This window comes from Spermophilus citellus (assembly GCF_964194105.1).
Source record: "Spermophilus citellus genome assembly, chromosome: 6".
NCBI classification, from domain to species: domain Eukaryota; kingdom Metazoa; phylum Chordata; class Mammalia; order Rodentia; family Sciuridae; genus Spermophilus; species Spermophilus citellus.
Genome location: NC_138187.1, coordinates 156,185,944 through 156,206,377, shown reverse-complemented (window position 1 = coordinate 156,206,377; position 20,434 = coordinate 156,185,944). Strand labels below are relative to the sequence as shown.

At 45.5% G+C, this 20,434-nt stretch overlaps 1 protein-coding gene across 2 annotated transcripts in view; it reads right to left on the bottom strand.

The window, feature by feature from the left end:
* Window positions 1-20,434, bottom strand: part of ASTN1 (astrotactin 1) — a gene marked incomplete at its 5' end in the record, with an annotated part of 280,379 nt that overhangs the window by 210,125 nt on the left and 49,820 nt on the right. The gene's annotated exons all lie outside the window — the stretch shown is intronic.

Genomic DNA, 20,434 nt, shown 5'->3' with positions numbered 1-20,434 from the left:
AGGATCCCAAATAGCCAAACAATCTAGAAGAAGAACAACGAAGCTCAATGTGTGTCTGTATTCCTTGCTGTTTCTTGAAGAGACCTAAAAAGACCGCAGAGGAACTTTTGCATTCCCACGGCACTCTCTTTGGACAGTAGCTCTCAAAGGAATTTAGAGGTCATCCAGGTGCATGGATCCCAGAAAAACAAAGCCTGTTAGAACATCTCAAGTTCCATATAGCTAACCTACAATGTGGCCTGAATGTGTTGAATCTCATCAGCAATGGGATGATGTGAGCAGTTGGGGACTTCAGGAAATGATGAGATCATGAGAGTGGGTCACTCAAAATGGGAGTAGTACAAGTACTGTTATGAGAGGCCCCAGGGAGCTGCCTTGCCCCTTGCACATGTGAAGACACAGCAAGAAGGCACCGTCCTGCCAAATGAACACAGTGGGAAGGCACCATCTATGAACCATGGGCCCATACCAGCCACTGAATCTGCAGCCACCTTGCTTGGACGCCCGGCCTCCAGAACTGTGAGAACTAAGCTTCTGTTATTTACAAGCTACAAGTGCCTGGCACTTTTTTATAGCAGCCCAAATGGACTGAGATAGGCATCCAATTTACATCAACCCATACAGAGATTTTAAGTGGTTTCCTCATTTCTTCCCCAGCCTTCACAAAGCTCCTGTGATTTTTACTCACCACTCTCTCATGATCACTACTACTAAGAAGATGCTGATATTTTCAGGGAAGACCCCATTCTTTTCCCCATCTAACCACCAAACACCTTCACCTTATTTCGTATGGAAATTCCTCGATACGAGTTCAACCCGCTGAGTTCAACTCCCCTGAGCCCTCTGGGGTTAACCTGGTTGAGATCATAGTGCCATTGTCTACCAGCTGCGTGTCTCTACACAGTTCATTTAATTAACTCAAGCACCAATTTACTCATCTGAAAGTGATTATAATAATAATATTGTGATACAGGGATATTAAAAGAAATGTATCTTTGGTCTTTTTCCCTGGTTCCTGGCACAGAGTTCTCGAAATAGTCCAAGTGATAGGGGTTAGAAAAGCATTATCTGTTATTCAAAAGAAGCCCACTACCTGAATTTATGCTAATGAAGCAATTCTTGATGGGACCCTAGATAGCTTCAGGATGGGACTCTTCTGGGAACCAAACAGGTGATCACAGGGTGGAACATCAGCTCCACCTCCAACCTCCAGTAACAAAGGAAGGGCTGGAGATGGAGTCAGTCACCAACGGCCAAAGTTTAATCAACCATATCTATGTAATAGAGTCTATTCATACTCCTAAATAATAGAATTCAGAGAAGCTCTGGATTGGCAAACATATTGAAGTACTGGGAGAGAAGAGCACTTGGAGAGGCGTGGAAGCCCCTCATATCCAGCACACTTTTTTGCCCTATGCATCTTGTCCCTTTAGCTGTTCCCCGGTTGATAAACGTAAGCAAGATGATTTTCTGAGTTCTGAGGCATTCTAGCAAATTATAGAACCCAGGGAAGGTGTCATGAAAAATTCTCCCACCCCCAGTTACATAGCTGGTTGGTCAGAAGAATGGGTTGTCTAGCCCTGCAATTGGAGTCTGGTGTGGGGCAGTCTTGTGGAATGTTCTGGGGTCTGAAGCTGACTCTGGTTAGTTAGTGTCAGAGTTGAATTGAATTGAGTTGCTAGACACCCAGTTGGTGGCTGAAGAGTTGGAGAATTGGTTGTTGGTATAAACACACACACACACACACACACACACACACACACACACACACATTTGATGTCAGAAGTATTGTAATCACAACCAGCTTCATAGCAGTAGGAGAACGAATATCAAAGGTATGTCAAAGAAATTGAATGACAGTGGCTCAGAGGCTGAGGCAGAAGGATTGCAAGTTCAAAGCCAGCCTCAGCAACTTATCGAGGCCCTAAGCAAGGTAGCAAGGCCCTGACTCAATATAAAACATAAATAAGGCTGAGGATGGGTCTCAGTGATAAAATGCCCCTTAGTTCAATCCCTTGTACAAAAAAAAAAAAAAAAACAGAAGAGGAAATTGATACGGTGCCTGCCGCCTACTGAAGCCCTCATGCTAGCTCTTCTTATTTATTATCACTCGCCTCTCTGGATCCTCGGGATCAGTCCCTGGGCTCTGCCTCATCCTCTAGACTCACACTGATATCTCGACTTCTCCCTACATGGCGATGGGCGTGAGGAACAGCTGGTGGTTCTAGGAAGAGAGCAAGGCGAAACTCCAGGATCACAGGAACAAATGAAGGGAACCCAAGGGTGCGGTAGAGGAGGGAATGCTATTCTCCTGTGATAAACTGATCTCCAATCCTTCTCTCCAGCTGCCCCGGGATGAGAAAACGCATGTCCCTGGGTAGATCCTGAGGGAAATAAAGATGAGCGTGCTCTTCCCATGACCTGTTGCTAACTGGCTATCTGGTCCACCCTCATCTTTTAAATGACCCAGTCTGTGATTTAGGTTCCAAGAGGTCAGGAGGAGCCCCGATCACCTTCTATTAATGTTAAGTGAGCCTGTAAGTGCATTTCGGGCAGCAAATCAAAACCATGGTTAGCAACCACTCTAGCACAGGAAGCTTCGGTCTCTTAAAGGACCAGCTGCCCTTTCATGAAAGACCATTTTTTCCATGAATAATGCATATACTACTAGGGAGGAATATACGTCCCCATTAAGCAACATCAATTCTCAACACACTGGATATAATCCCTTGCACTGCTATAATTAAAAATTAAACAAGAAGTATTATGTTGAAGAAACTCCAAGCTGATTTTTATGTACTCTTTTTTCCTCCAAAAACATCATTCTTACTAGTTTTTTTTCCCACTATAATTATATTCCAGGGAAAACAGGCAGGCAAAAAAGAATAAATCAACATATAATCTTTCTTTAAAGTCCTAGCTTGTATTTTATGATCTTTAGAGGCTGTTTAAAAAAAAAAAAATCAGGTCTAAAGTTGTTTTTACAATGAACACATACTATTTTCCACTTTAAAAAAAAAGGAAATCACATAAAATATCAGATGGGTATATTTTTTAGACACAAGAGACAATCACAGGCTTTTATAGGTTCTAAGGGTTTCAGTTAACCTGTTTCTTATCGTAAGTACCTGACATATAGCTGGTGCTTAATGGATTTTTCTGAATGAATCGACATTCATATTAACAATAAAAACTAAGAAGATATTTGAGGCCTTGAAAATTCAATATTTTGCCAATATCATTGCCTAGTACATCTCCTCTCCTTAGGCCCCACTTCCCCCTTTGCTAAATAAAGTAAGACCAGTCTCAAGGAAAGTACTTCTGGGAAGGGTGAGGATTTTTACTATTTGCCTTCATTTATTTAGGAGGATCATTCTCATTGTTTGTTTAAGAAGGTCATTGAAAGCGGAGAAGTGTGGGCATCTATCTTCATAAAGTATGAACGTAAGAAAAAAAAGGCATATTTAAATGAAAGGAAATTTTGCTTATGTGCATTTTAATTGACATGTCTAAATGGCTTAAAATTCAAAACAAAAGAAGTTGCATGCAGGGTAGATTCTTCCAGGTCACAGAGCCCAGCCCTCTTTTTTTAAATCTGTGGACACTGAAGACACAGTCCCTAGGATACAAACCAGTAATTGACAGACAGAACTTGTTCCTAGGCACCTAATTCTAATTCTAACACATGTTCCGCCACAGTGCACACTACTATGAGCTCCTTAGTGCTTTATGGGCAGATAATAAAAATTAGTTAAGGCAGATGATGATGATAATGAAATTTCACTGTACTGGAAACAGAGAAATGAGGTCAGTTAGCTAGCATTTGGGGATGCTTTTGTTAAGGTAGAATGTCTATTCTTTTCTATCTCCCTCTGCATTAAAAAAAAAAATCCATGTACTTTGTTTGAAAAAAAAAAAAAGCAGCCTTAGGCAACTAAATATCATTCATTAAAACATTTAAGACAAGTGACGGCTCCTAGTGATATGTTCCCAAGACAGAACAAGCAGGATAAGGATAAGCTGAGTAGCTGCACACGTAGAATTCTTCCACGGACACCCCAATCCCCTGCTGGCCAAGTTTTAAAAGTGGGCCTTTATCTCACCATAAAAATGAACAAGCTGAAGCTTTGACCTTCAGAGAAAGGCTGGCACCTCCATAGAAAATGCTTTCCCTACGGGAGACTAGGAGGAAAGAAAAAAATCACTAACATGGGGTAAGGATTGCTGACCATCAAGGTGGGACTTGGGTCTAGAAACTCCATTTGTGAATGACGTATCCACTTGGGGAAGGTGACTCCATTTCTGGATACAAATTGGTTATTGACATGAACTTGGCTTTGGGTCCTGTATGAATGTGACCACTAATATAAACTTCTCCCTTAAAAATGTGAAGAACTAGTGTTAGAGAACCACTTGGCAGCAGCTCTGAAAGCTAACGAGCATTTGCACCCACATAAGCCATAAATGCCAATCATTGGTATATATCTAACTACAATGCGTTTATATATGAGTCAAAACACATGTGAAAGATCTTTCACAGCAGTCCTATTGAAAATAGCCCCAAACTGGAAACTAACAGCAGGATGGCCATCAACAGAGGACAGATAAATACACTGTGATAAAGTCACACAAAGGATATACTATTTACAGCCATAATGGGCAGACTACAGCTACTCTCAATAATGAACAAACTTCCACGAGACTCATAAAGCAAAAGAAGTCGCAGCCACAGAAAGTTTGCAATGGTATGATTTCTTCGTACAAAATTATAAAATAAGTTTATCTATGGCATTAGTAGTTCTCCTGGGGACATCGTGCCTGGAAGCAGAACAGGGATCATTTCAGGGGTGGGGGGAGGATGGGCATGTGTGTTTCTTGATCAGGGTCCTGGTTACACAGTCACTATCTTTATTAAAATTCATTGGCTTAGGGTGTATTTTAAATGAATGCAGGTATATGCCATTTAAGAAATATGAAGCACTAAGAGTTGTCTTATAAAAACATGACAGGTGAAGAGGGACAAATTAGTAGAAGAGCTGTTCTGTCAATACAGTAAAGAATGATTGCACCCACAGGCAGCCTTTCCTTCCGGGCCCTGGTCCTCCCTCATCGCTGATTATGAAACTGGTCACCAGCTGCAAATGAGGAACACAAACGTGTATATGTCACATTCTTATGCAGGAACTTGGGTGCTCACTTCTTTGTGCCCCAAGGCAAGATCGGGTCTCAGTTTTTAGATACTAAAAATGGACCTATTAAGATAATAAGTGAGCTCGAGTCTGTCATTTTCAAATTGATTGCTGGCAGTGTGCAGTATCCAAAGTGGGTCCCGCTAATTATAGAGAGCCATCGGACACATTCGGGGACATACATCATTTTGGGACAAGAATTGGGTATTTGTCCTTTGTGCTCCACCCGTAAGGGCTATTGGGAGAACACAGAAGGCCATCCCCGAGGTTTGATAAAGGAGGAAGGAAAGGGGATCAACTTTTTATACATCAATTATGAGCTAATGAAGAATTAAACATTTATACAATCTTGAGAGCTTCCCCAGGTAGGTTCTACAGCCTCATTTTACAGGACAGGATACACACTCTGAGACAGGATGAAACCTACACAAGTCACACCTCTGAAAGTGAGGAAAGGAAGACTCAAATTCAGGACCACCTAAGTCATTAGGCTCGTTTGATGCTGCCAAGAGTCTTCCACTAAGGTCAGTGGCCTTTGACAAACGTCTGCATTCTGCAGAAGGGGTTCCTCTCCACGGCATCTCTTTCCTAACACCGCAGAGCATTCCAAAGGTAATAAAAACACCAACAGCCTCTTGCCTATAAGAAGAAAAAGTCTTTAATATTAGCTGGGGAGTGAAGGGATACAGTTCAATAATAAAAGGAATACAATTGCTGTCATTGGTGAGATGGCTTTCTCCACCCAGTCTAACGAGTCCTTTTTTTTTTTTTATTTAGAGACAGGGTCTCCCTGATTTCCTTAGAGCCTAAGTTGCTGAGGCTGGTTTCGAACTTGCAGTCCTGCTGCCTCAGCTTCCCCAGCTGCTGAGATTACAGGCACCACTGTGCCCAGCTCAACAGTCTTTTATAAATGATGGCATCCAAGGGTGGTCTGTGAGAGACCTTCCAAAAGCAGGCCACAGAAGGTAGGCGTCAATGTGTCTCATTTCTCTTAGAACAAAGAATAGCCTCAACACCACAGAATATCCAAAGAGGGGAAAAAAGAAAAAAAAAAAAAACCTGTGGTATCAACCTTAAAGATGTCAGAGAAACCACAATCCATGTATGCTGCTTTGAGTTACTAGGACCCAGACTAGAAGCAGACCTCTCCCAAAAGACATTCTCTTTCTGCTATGACCTGGAATAAACATTTGACCTTCCATACCTCAGTTTCCCCACACTGCAGAAGTATGATAATACCTACCTGTCCTCAGGCTGTGCTAGAACATTCAGCTGATGTTGTCAGAAAGCTCTGACAGTGAAAAGCACCGTACTGAGACCTTCGTGACCACGGGCGCAGGAAGCCGTGAGCAATGCACCCTGGTGTTGGGTTCCTACAGACCTCACGTGTTCACAGCTCCCAACAGAGAAGGTTTGGGAACAACTTCCTGACTCATAATGAAATGCAAAGGCAAACAGATGATGTGGAGTTATATTTGGGGACTGAATGGATCTAAAATCCAGAATAAAAACCTTAACGAGTGAAATCTGCCAGGCTGGAGAAGATCTGCAGGCAGCCTCACCCTTGCATAAAGAGTTACAGGATGGACGTTTGTCCTTTGGACTCTGGAAGGGTTAGCAGGCGGGGCCACTGGAAGAATTCACTGAAGCCTTACTGAGCGGGAGACAGAATCCACGGATGCCCTGACCTAACACTAGATTTGACATGAGAATGGAGAAGAGGAAACACTGAGCTACAAAGACAGGGCAGCAGACACTCAGTGAGCATGTCAGTAGAGAGAGAAGACAGACAAATGAAACCTAATAGCTGGCACAAGACCAGTCTCCATGTGACGTCCACGTGACGTCCAGCAGAGAGTGTGACAAGAATCTACGAGGCCTGGAGTTGGATTGTTTTACACCATCATCACCGTCCTCCAACCAGCCCCTGAAAAGTGGACATTATCATTTTTAAAGAAATGAGGGAAAAGGTAACTTGCCGAAGACAGTAAGAAACAAAATCACCACTAAAATACAGGTCTGGCGGGCACAAGAGTCCTTGCTCACTAAACTGGGTCCCGTTGTCTCTTACAGACAATGTGCACTAGCTCTGAATAGATCCCAAAGCCAGCTCAGTGAGAAATCCCAGCCACGGTGGGGTGCTGATTTGGAGGTAGAGGGCACATGTTGGCGTCTGCAGAGGTCCTGCTATAGACCAGGCTGGTGCTAGACAGGCTGCTGCAGAAAAAGGAGGCCCTCCCCTGACCCCGGCATCATTCATTAACATCCTAACAAGCATGCGATGGCAGCCGTGCTGGGCAAGTTCTCTGGGCTTCAGCCACAGCCGGTGAAATATGTAAGCAACCCCAGTGGTTATGGCCCCTGGAAAGCCTTCCTCAGCAAGCAGGCGCCCCTTAGTAAACAGAACAGACTCTTTAGTCTGAGTTTTGACCATTCTTTATTAATCTCTTGAGGATTACAGTTAAAAAAAGAAAAAAACTGCTGCATATCCCTTATAGTCCCATGGAAGGCTTGGTATTTTTAAACTAGTGAAATTACTATAGAAAAAAATTAAAGCTCTTACTAATTTATTCATCATGCTATTAAGACAAAGCTGTGTTTTATTGGACCACCCGTGTTTATGTTGTGACGCAGAAGTCAAAGGGGAGGAGATTCAGTAATATATGTTATCTATTAATATTCTCCACAAATGTGCATGGAGTGTCTCAGGGTCAATAAATGATTTCAGTGATTAAAAAGTATGATCTTCCCAGTTTAACCCTTTCCTGCTGGGAGACTGCCGGACATTTATTCTCATGGCCTTTCATTCCCAATGGAAGCAACTGTACTCTGTGGGGCAAGTCATGGAGGAGAACGAATGTGAGTCCCCAAACAGGTTCTTGTCTCAGCTCTGAAACTAGCTGCAGGTGACCTTGAGGTCCAGACCCCTTCCTCTGCCATCTGCAGGATGAACAGATTTAGATGAGACGACGCCCGCGTCTTCCCCAGCTTTTCGACCGTGAAATCTTATTCCTCTGGGCATTATCTTTATCCCTTCTCCATCACCACAACCTCTCGTCAAGTATCATTCTGAAATGAGTTTCCTTTTTCACTAATGGCATCCCTCCTCCGATACTTAGCCTGGCTCCCTGAGCTAACAGACAAAATAGAGACTCACGGCCCGGGGACCCAGCAAGACTTCTCTCTCCCATTCACTGTTTGCCCTTGAACAGTGAGTCGCTTAGGAATGCTGGGCCCGTCCTTTCCTCACTGATGGGGGATTATGTGACAACACGGGGCTACCACAAAAGAGTGGGAGAGGATTAAACAGTATGCTGGCACGGGATTTAGGCCACACTTGACGTAACCCGGGATCCTCGGTAATAATTACCTTGGAGTCTCAAAGAACTCACCTGGAATACCTTCCAGACCTAAGGGCACATGGTTCTGTAAGAGGGTTTAGTCCCTTTTCATGTCCTCAAGGAGAACTGTGCCAAAAGCTAGTGCCTTGACGTGCCACGGAAAGCGTGGCCGTCCCACCCCGAGCACCCTGCCTGTACCCCCCCAGATCTCCCTCCCTACGCCTTTCCAGCCAGATGTTCAGCCTCTGGGGACACAAAGGGAAAAGATCCTGGGTGTGTTTCCACACTGTTGGGGACACACTCACCCAGCACAGGCACCTGGCCATCCCCTTGTCAATCATATTTTCACCACACTGGGAGAACTGCACTCTGGGGGGAAAAATGAAATCTCATATTTATGCAGGAAATAGACCTTGATTCGATGATAATAATAATTACCGTTGGCAGTGATTGAAGAAGGGGCATTTCTGGCATGGTTCTCAGGATTCTCACTTAGCAACCCCTTTATTTGCTAAGACAGCCCTCGTGGGCTGTTCGTGTCCATCTGACTGCATGAAGAACCCGAGAGGGGAAGCGCTACCAAGGCCACATTTTCCAGAACTGGTGCACGCCGGATCTGAACCAGGCGATCTCATTTAGAGTCAGCACTCTTCATCATTATGCTATTCTTCACAGAAGGTGCGATGATCTGAAAGGAATCTGTGTGGAGAACTGGCCATATTGTAAGCACTCCATAAATAGGATTTTTATATTATTTAGGTTAAAATAGCTATTTTCTTAGATGTTGTTGCTCTTCCCGGTGGACGGTGACACAGATCCATTTGTGATAGTCCTCCTCTGTTCCTTAACTTCCGATATTCTCAACTCCAGTGGCCTCGAGGCCACCTCAGCCGTGAACACAAAGCCCAGGAACATCCTGGCCTGCAGCTCACTCAGCCAGTGGCCCAGACTTCAGCAGCGTGTTTGGACCAGGTGAGCATGGAGCTACATGGTGTTCAGACCCCCGACAGCCACACGGAGGCAGAAGGCGGGGATCACAGGACACTGTCCCCAGAAGACAATCGTTTGCTCCTGGTCACTTGCGATCACTGTTCCTTCACAAGTCCAGGGAGGAAGCGGCATGAAATCACATGTAGAAGACAAAGTTTCAAGGCTTGGAGAAGTGCGTGGTATCCCTGAACCCTGGGAAACGGCAGAGCCAAGATTAACTAAGTAGCAGGTGGCAGGCCATGCGGCAGAAAGGGGACCCTCCCACTACCTCAGGAGTTGGGCAGCTGGCGCTTTACCTAATGACCATTTTCAAATGGTTCAGGGACTTGTTCTTGAAATTCCTTCCCTGACCAGTCGCAGGAGCATCACTTGGGAGTGTGTTGAAGAGTCTGCCCAGAAGGACCGAACCCAAATCAGCATGAGACGGGTTGTTCCTGAGCACAGTGTGGGCTGACAGGTTCCGACAGAGGGTTCAGGCTCACGTTAGGACCAGCAGAAGGTCAATGTGGTGACTCCACAGTGTGGTTGGCAAGAGCCCTGCGTGGAAACCCAGTTCTGTCACGCACTGTTCTCTTGCTCCATGTCCTGGGAGGCTGACTGGCACAGAACCTTCGTGACTCTCTGCCATCGCACCTCTGATGGGTTCCAGGAGAGAAGGCCTCCTGAGGGCTGGGTTCCTTGGTGGAGGGCATGGCTCTCTCCAAGCAGCCCTCTCCATCCCTGGTTCCAGTAACTGCCCCTTTGTTCCATCCTCAGACCTAAGGCTGGACACAGCACCTTCTGTTCTCAGCCCCTGCACACTGCACTCCCTTCCTGGGCCTTTCTAATAATCCCTCAATAAACACTGTCTAAAACACTCAATTGGAGTATAATGAAAAACTGATGTGACTCCATTTTTAAGAAACCAGCCTCTACCTCAGAGCAAAGCCTGGCCAAGGAAAGGGGTGTGACCCTTGTCCTTGGAAAGACCCACAGAGCACTCCTAGGCACATTCCCACCCTGCTGAGTTGTTTAACAGGAGAGATCTGCAGCACCAGGTGTCTCAACTCAGTCAGGCTAGGTGGGGATCCACAGCAACCCCCTAGCAGCCACCAATCAGCACGAGAAAGGGAAATACCTGGGATGCCAGATGACCCTCCCAGTAGTTTATGGTGGTTGATAACATGTTGGGAAACCATGTAGTTCAGCACGTACACCCCTCGTGGTTTAAACCAATCAGTTCAAATGAATCCCCCTCTTGTAGTAATCAATCACCCCTACCCAACTTGTTCCCGCCAGTGAATGTGCTAATCATGTTTTATGATTTTCCCCGCGGTGTGTGATGATTTGCTAGGAGATACTATGATGTATGTGAAGTCCCTGCCTTCCCCAAAGAGTGTATAAAACTGCTGCAAACCCTGGGCTCGGGGCCTCTCAGCATCACCAGTTGCTGTGTGCGTGGAAGATGGAGCTAGCTCGCAATAAACTTCTCTTTGCTGCTTACATCGATCTCCGTCTCTGGTGGTCTTTTGGGGATCCCGAACTCAAGCATATCAATATGACTTGTTTTCCTTTGGGACTCGGACAGATGGGTTTGACAAAACTCTTCACTCTGAGAAAGAAAGGAGAAGGCAAAGCAACCCCCTGTTGTTGGGGAGAGGATGTAAAAGAATGATCCAGAAAGATCCAGTTACAAGCAATCTGACCAAGGGCTGATGTGCCTCCCCCCCCACCCCATGTGATCTGAATGTGTTTGAGAGTAAGCACCTCTTTCATAAGTTACAAAGTCCTAACCCTAATCCTAATTCTAAAAAAGGGGATTCCACTGCATTTCAATCCAGACTCTCCATTTATCCAGTGTGTGCTATTTGCGGTTCCTACTGTGGCTTGCATCACAAGACGGCCTTGGAAGGTAGGACGGTCCTGGAAATGCCCCCTCCCCCCCTCAGGGGCTGAGTTGGCTTCCCTGTAAGACCCACCCTTTCACCAACACCGGCTTCTGCCATCCTGCGGTCCGGTCCTGCCTCCCCGTGACTCCTGGTTTCCAGAAATGTCCAGAATTCCATCAGATTGAATTTCTTTTCAACTCCCTCACATCACAGAATGTCTAATGTGTACACCCAACTAACTTACCTACAAAGCAGCCTGTGTGGCTTATGCCACTCCAGAGGACCCACTTCCACAAGATACCAGCATGGCCAGACTGCCCAGGCAGCGTGTCCCTACAACTGCCCATCATCACCGCACTGAGGTATGGAGCCCATTCCCACCAGACCTAAGCATTCCTCGTTGGGTCCCTCCACCTGCAACCTACTCCAACATCTTGGCTGATTCCATGTTACCCAGCATTCCAAGTCCTTAGAAAGTCCCACCTTCTTGGCAAAGCCTTGCTTGACCCCTAACAAACAAAAATGTCTTCCTTATTCAACTCACTTGGCCCTTTCTTGCTCCCAAGTCAGGGCCCAGGAGATTTCCTTTAAACAGGGTACACATGCAAACACATATGGGTGCACATGTCCTCCTTCAAGGTTTATCCATGTTGTAGTGTGTCAGCTCCTTCTTTTTGAAGGCTGAATACTATTCCATTATACCCATATACTTTATTTCATTGGTTCATACATCTGAAGATGGCACTTGGGGTGCTTCCACTCTTGGCAATTGTGAATAATGAATGAGGTCATTTAATTGAGGAAGAAAAAACAGAAGGAAAATGTTTGGAAGGAAAAGGAGAAAGGGCAAATTCAGCTTAGGATATGTCAAGTTTCTGCACCTGTGACATATATTGCTGTGGTTTGAGAATAACCTGAGTGTCCCTTCAAGGTCCCTATATAAAGGCTTGTTCCTGGGGTGATGATATTGAGAGGTGGTGGAACCCATGGGAGGTGGAATTTATGGGCGGTCCTTAGGTCACTGCGGGTATGCCTCCAAAGGGGATTTGGGAACCTGGCAGGTCCTTTCTACCCTCTTTCAGCTGGAGATGTGAATGCTCACCCCTGGTAATGCCACTGCTGTGATGTGCTACCAGCTGCTGTCCTTACCAGAACTCTGTCAAAATGGGCTCCATGCCCTTGAACCACCAACACTATGAATTAAATAAGCCTTTTGTCTTTACGAGTTAGTTGCATCAGGTATTTTGCTACAGTAAATGAAACTGACTCACACATATATAAATGCTCATATTTGGTTCATAAATAAACATATATAAGGTTCCCAAGCTTAGAAAACATATAGATGTGGGTATAGATTCAGAAGTGCTGGGGACTTAGATGGCGACAGAAACCAAGAGAGTGAATAAGATCAACTAGAGAAACCAGGCAGAATAAAAAGTAGGGGGTCTTGAGCCAAGTCCTGGAGAACTCCAATTTTATGGTTTGGTTGAAGAAAATAAGCTGGAAAAGGCAACAGAACAACAAGCAGAAAAACAGAAATAAGTTCAACGGAGTGTGGAGTTGTTGCAAAAAAACACCTGGAAAATACACAGAAATAAAGCGATTTATATACACACACCAGGTGTCAGGCCTCATCAATTTGGTACACTAAGATAGAGAATGATCCAAATTCCTTAAGTTATGGATACCAGTTTTTCAAATGTGGCATGTCAAACTTAAAAGAATCTACCTAAAGCTTATAGGAAACAGGCAGCAAACCTAGGAAACTCGTTTGCCCATGGAATAGCGCCGGGACATAATTGCTTTTTGGAAAGGTGTTCATAAAATCACTCACGTTACATTTGTGACAAACTGTTAGAAGGTATTTAAGACACACCTGATAAAATTTCCAAAGTAGCTTGAAAGGAGAGAAATCAAACTTCTACATGCATGTGTGTGCACGCCCACATGCACAGACAGACACACAGCACACACACACAGATACACGCAGCACACACACTCTATCTGGAGAGACAGGCCTGAACACCGCCCCGAACACCCTAGCACGGTGTTTTTACATCCCAGCTCTTGGCAGTAGACTATCTATAACATTAAGTGCTGAACAAGAAGCACGGGGCTTGGGCTCGATTTCAGCACAAGCTCTCTGTGACTGGAAATTGTTAAAAACTGGAATGCTGATTGGAATCAAGAGACCATAGAACATCCTCCTCTAACATTGTTTAAATACAAAAATAGGTTCTCGTCTGTCTGGCGCGGGGAGCGTGCCTGGAGATGGAGAGGCCAGTCTGGAAGCTCTCCCGGCCCCTCTTTTCACTGCTGCCTGCGAGGTTCTCCGGCTGCTTCTCTGCTTGGGAGAAGGGCTTTTCATCCTTCAGATTTCCACCCTCCTGGAACACACAGGGCAGCCTGTTCCTCAAGCTGACCGGCTTGTCCACTCCTTGAAAAGCTCAACCGCGGCATCTTTCATCTTTAATTACGCCTCAGAATATTTTCCTCTTGCACTGCTTAATAACAGTCGCTTGTTATGTGCTCTGTCTGCATTCTTTCCCTAACTTATTTATCCACTGGTGAAGTACACCCATACTTGGTTCTTTCTCTTGAAGTGTAGTCTTTCGAGAACTCAGGGTGGATGGGTAAATAGGAACTCTACGTGACATGTGAAAAATAAAACATTTAACAGAAATTTTACTGGGTCAGAATTTTATTGCTTTTGGCCAAAGGCCATAGCAAGACCTAGAGAGGAAAGATAACCTACAAAGAGACCTTTAAAATAAGTTGTAAAGATCAAAGGAGGGCTGAGTTAGAATGAGTTCCTAAGTGTAAAAGTAGGTAACATTTCAAAGCTAATTTATTAAAACGAGCCATAAGACCTATATGTCATTGTGCCATTTGGGCTGGAGTGTCTAACATAACATTAGCTCTGATTCTGAAGTGGCCATTGAGGAAGAGAAGAGTGAAGGTGACGCATTTGTCCCTGACATACACACCTGACTGTTTAGTTATGTTCTAGAACATGTATTAGTTGAATGACCCCCAGATGGTTAGTTATTTCTAGATACAAAAAGGGAAGGGAAGCCAGGCACAGTGGTGCACACCTGTGATCCCACCAGCTCGGGAGGTTGAGGCAGGAGGATCTCGAGTTCAAAGCCACCCTCAGCAAAAGTGAGGCGCAAAGCAACTAGTGGGACTCTGTCTCTAAATAAAATACAAAATGGGGCTGGGGGTGTGGCTCAGTGGTTGAGTGCACTTGAGTTCAATCCAAGGTACCAAAAACAATTTTAAAAGGGAGGGGGAAAAGTAGCACATAGCACCTACTAAATGCAGGGTTCTGCCCTTCCAGCTGGATACAACTTTTCATGTAATCTTCACAACAACCCTGTGAGATAGGGGCTTATCAGCTCCATTTTCTAGACAAGGAAACAAAGGTTCAGAGAGAGAGACAATTCCCCCCCAGGCCACACATTAGCAAACGGCAGAGCCAGAGTCTGGATCCAGGATTGTTTATGCCCACAGCCCAGGCAGTTGATTCTCAGTCCAGTTGAGAGAAAAGAAACATGAAAGGTCTGATTCCAGGTTACCTCTAATACAGGCTCAGCCAACCAAGAAATAAGCCAGCATCTTGCCTTTAATTATGAAGTAGGCATGATAAGAAAGAAAGAAAAGAAAGAAAGAAAGAAAGAAAGAAAGAAAGAAAGAAAGAAAGAAAGAAAGAAAGAAAGAAAGAAAGAAAGGAAGGAAGGAAGGAAGGAAGGAAGGAAGGAAGGAAGGAAGGAAGGAAGGAAGGAAGGAAGGAAGAAAGAAGAAAGAAAGAAGAAAGAAAGAAAGAAAGAAAGAAAGAAAGAAAGAAAGAAAGAAAGAAAGAAAGAAAGAAAGAAAGAAAGAAAACCTGCAGGGGAAAGGCTGGATGAGTTTAAGAGGGGGGAGGTGGATGCAGCAAAGTGGAATGCTGTGTGTAGCTCCCAGGACTCGGCAAACACGGGCTTCTGTCACCTGCCCTACTGGGGACAGGGGGTAGGGTATCTTATTCCAACGTCCAACCACCCTGCAGTTATGATGTTACAATGAAGAAACTGAGACTCAAAGAAGCTGTTTCTAAGCCATGGAGCCAAGGTCTGAATCGGAGGCTAATTCCTAAGACAGGGTTTGCTCCACTGTAAGCCAAAGGAGGGGAGCAAACCCCGTGTCCCCCGGGAAGAGCTTCGCAGTCTTTAATGTGCACATGGATCACTGGGGTCCTGGTATGGTGAAGGTCTGACTCACCAGGTCTGGGGCGGGCCTTAGTGTCTGCATTTCTAACCAGCTCCCAGGTGATGCTGATGCTGTTGGTCTGCAGACCACTCTTAAAAGTAGAAAGGATGGGAGTATTGGCAAGCCACACCCTGCAAAGGTGTGCCAGACATGGCACTCCAGCTCGGTGGCTTCATTGGAATAATATTTGATTTTTCCTCTAATTCACAGGACATTGTCTTCTGTCATGTAGCTGCTATGATATAGAGAGCGGACACATAAAAGTTCGGTCTGGCAGTTTAGGGGTGCCATCTATATACCACCGGAAGCTCTCACCTGGATTTTGCAAACATTTGGACAATTCTTCTGGGCACTGGAAGAATAAGCTACAAGAATAAGCCCCCCCCCCCTTTGTAAGGTAGAAATCGAATTTGTCTGCTATGATCTTAGAAGGACTGATTCCATCCTGCCGCACATCAGCAGGGGTCAGCAGTAGTCAACAGGGAGGGGGGGCGGGGGGCGGGCAACTTGGAGGGGGTTTGGTGCAAAGCTGTCTTGCAGCATTTTGCCATGTTCCAGAGCCCTACTTTGCATTTCACTGGTCTTCCCCCAGCTCCCTCTTTGGCTCCTTCTCAGAGCTGAATGGCAAGTGACCCTCCTCCATGTCTGCATCCAGCTTCAAGGCTGGCTTCATGGAATGTTTTGCTATTTCAGTGGAAACTAACTTCACAGCAAATTGCTCTGGTTACCACTGGGGTCACTTAGGTGTTTGCATAGTCTGCAGTAATTGCTTTATTTCAGCAGGAAAAAAAAAATACTTATTACCATGTTTTTGCGGCTGACAGTGGCTTTTGTGTAGAGTCCTTCACATTGAAGAATGGGGGAACTCGTGATGGCACTCAAGCCATCTGTTTTCAGGACTGCCCTCTCCCACCTGTCATGCCGCCTCTGGGCACTTGACTGAGACCAGGATATCCACCAGGGAGGAGCTCCCGGAGGACACTGAATTGGGCCCATGCTGAGCAGGGGTGGGTACCACTGGGCGACACCAGACTTCAGGCAGGACTCAAAGGCAGATGCAGGTAATGAGGTCTGATGGGGGGAAAAGCTTCAAATAAAGCTTCCTGGGCTTGCTCAATATTGCCACAATGAGTGGATTTTGCTCCCCCAAAATAGGCATCCCTTTTTTCTTCCCCTCACATCCCAGATGCCCTGGGGTTTGAGATCTTTAGCCTAGGAAGGGAGGAGGAGAAGAAAAGCATGCCGAGCAGACGTCCCCCAACTCTAATAAGACGGCTGAGCTGCCTTTTATCTGTACATTTCACGCAGCTTAGACAGTCCCGGGGCAGCCCAGAATCCTTTACTCTTTTCCCTTTTTGGAGTCCGTCTGTTATCATGCCTAGTGCTCTTCTCATTAATTTTTTTCCCCCACATCATCTCCCGCTCCTCCCTCTGCAATGACCTCTCTCCCCTGAGACTGGTTGTGAAGGTTCTCTTTCATTTTCCCTGGAAGGCAATCTTTGCAGAGCTAACTTTAACTAGCCGACCGATTCTTTTCTAACCCTGAACAAAGTACTCCATGAGAAGACAGGTAAGCAAACACAGAGCCGCCTGCACGTGGTCAGGGGCCCTCCTGACTCTCCAGCCTCCTCTGCACCTGCCTCTCTGCATCTCAGGCCGTGTGACAGGGGGCAGTCCACTCACCACGGGAGGCAGTGACTCAACCAGGCCATCAGCATCTAAGGTTGTTTCCAGCTCCCACATAGCAGAAAAGAGCCCATTATCCCCCAACAAGGTCACCATGACATTGAGACATTCAAGGTTCAGTGGTTGAAATCTGCTGGCAACTTGGAACGGCAGCGTGGGGGTGGGGGACAGCAGAGTACTGCGTGTTGCTGTGCGTGTCCTGGCCCTGGTTGCTTCTCATGGGAAGTCTGTCACAATGGCAGCCGCATGGAGACAGCGTCCTCAGGATCACCACCCCTTGGTCTTGGACTTGTCCTCCTCCTTCCCTCTGCTGCTGTTTCCTGTGCACGAGGTGGTGTCTGAGCCAGCCCTATTCTGGCCTTGGCTGTTCAGCATGTTTTTATCATCACATGCACCTGGTTTCAACCTCTCTTTGCTTTCACCTACAATGCACTCACTCAACTGTCACCCCAGCTCCCAGATGTTGGGTTCTGCCTAGGTGACCGGGCCTCAGACCCCCTGCACCTTTCTCTTCCAGTCTGGCCACAAGATTCATCTGCTGTGGACCTCAGGTCCTGCACGAACAGATCATTCCCACCTAATCTCAATAAATTATTAGTAGGTAAGGAGTGGCCCACAGAAACCTAAGAGAAGGAACTCCATTTAAAAAGACATGGCAGGTCGTGAACATGATTGACTAGAGAAAGTAAAATTGGTCATATAAATAATTGTGGTATTTAGATTAACTCAGAGGGGAATAAGCCCCAGAGGAGCCTTGTAAAGAAATGATGGCGGGGAGGAGCGAAGACGCCTCTGCCACCTGAGCTCCATATCTTGCAAGAAGAGCATCAGGAGCAGAACACGGGAGCACGGCCCACGGATGAGGGGCACGTGCTCTGGAGTCAGCGGGCCTGGGCGTCTGCCTGGCCTTGCAGCTCCTAGAGGGGTGGGCGTGGGCAATCCCTGAGCTTTTGTGAGCCTTCACTTCCTTATCTGTCAAATGACGATGATAATAATACCTCTCATGAGACTGAGGAACTGATTAAAAGAGAATGATGCATGTCGAGTGCCTCGTTACCATAGTGCCCAATTTATAATAATTTTTAATAGCTATTTATTTAAAAATCTTTCATTTTGCTATCAGAACAGAATCTTAAGCCACATGGCCAATGGACCTTACATGACATGAATGGCTTACACATGGATTTTTATTTTTTAATTAAATTCTTTGAGCTAATTATGGACTCCTATGCAGTGATAAGAAGTAATACAAAGATCTATCATGTATCCTTTACCAAGATTCCTCCAATAATTACATCATAAGGAACTGCAGTTCAACATTGCAAGTAGGATAGAGACAGTGATGGAATCCACCCATCTTAGTTAGAATTCCACTGTTCCCCTTATGCTCGTTTGTGTGTGTGAGTGTGTGTGTGTGTGTGTGTGTGTGTGTGTAGCAATATGGGGTTTCATCACATGCACAGGCCCATGTATCCATCAGCCATCAAATTCACAACAGTGTCACCACCACCAGCATAGCTTTTTAAATCAGTGTTTTGATTGGGGGGGCGGTCACCGTCAAAACACTCACTTTGCCTTCCTTCTGGTTCTTGATGTGTTTTTATCAATGACACCCCACATTTTTCCTGAACCTGGTCTTCATCCCCCAATGCGTGTGATTCAAAAGCAAATAGAAGCAGTGCCAGCCGGAGGAGCAGGAGGAGGAGGGGAGTGGGGATGAGAAAGAGTGGGGATAGGGAGGAAGAGAGGAAGAGGAGGAAGGAAGAGGAGGAAGAGAGGGAGGAGGAAGAGGAAAGAGAACAATCGTCAGGGTGGCCCCTCCCCATCCAGGGGGCCAGGGCAGAATCATCACCTGCTGCTCCCCAGGCTGTGCCCGGTAGAAGGAGGGCTCTGATCTGCTCCAGACGAGAGTCTACACAGAGCCAGTTCCAATCTATACTGAGCCTGGCTGGAAACACACCCCCAGGGGTTATAAAATTAGTCTCCCCAAACCCTATTCACAGTGAAAACTACACAGAAAGACAGATATGAGAGAATACATAAGCAATTACACTTTTATGGGTTTTCAGTTCAGCTTTTAAATAATTTTCATGATTATGAAAGTAATGTATACTCATTATATAAAACTTGGCAAGTACATAAAAGCATAAAGAGGAAAATAATAATCTCTCATAATCCCATCACCAAAGATAACTACTGCTAACAGTCCTGGGATATAATGTTCTTTCTGGTCCTTTTTCACACTAATATATCTACAATGAGCAACCTTTAATTTTACAGACTTGTATCGTACCACACAGAGATGGCATTCTGGACTTCCCTTGAATTTTTTTATTCAGTTGAAATGTTTCATGTTTTGGAATATGCTTAACATCTATAGATGATGGACTTTCATGAGGAACCTTCTAGAAGACAAGGCGAATGAACCCATTGCCTTCTAAAGAGTCTCCACATCGAGGACTGATGACATTTTCATGAAGCTCAACTTGTAGAACTATTGTGTTCTTGCTGCGTCTACTCTGAGGTGGCCTCGCGTGGGACTACACAGCCATCATCAGGGCAAATGGGACAGGCGTGGACAGACAGCCCTACTGCCCTCGGTGACTTCAGCATTCACAGACAGGAGCCTTCGTGGCGTACACCAGATCTGAGAGTGCCAGGATGATAATTATTGGGAAGAGCAAACTCATCTTCATGGACTGTGTTTGACACTATCGCATTAAAATTGTGCCCAGACGTATTATTGTACGCAGAGATGAGAGTGAGGGTTTTGTAATGCCCCTTTTCTCAGAATCAAAATCCTTTTTTCTGATATTACAGAAACAACAGAATTTATCATTAAATCTTTACATAACAGTTTCCTTCCCATTAGCTCAAAAACAATCTTCCCTTCATAAAAAGTAAAGTGTCTTTCATCAGCTATCTCTTCCCTCCAGCTAACCTTCAGTTTGTCTTTTCCTCCTTCTTTGCCAAGTTTCTTAAAGAGGCAGTCCACATTTGTGCCCTATTTTCTCAGCCAACATTTGTCACTTCCCGTCAGATCTTCTACGTTGGTCCTCCATTGCAATGAAATTCCCAGGACCTCTCAGTGCCCAGTCCGACGGCTGTCACC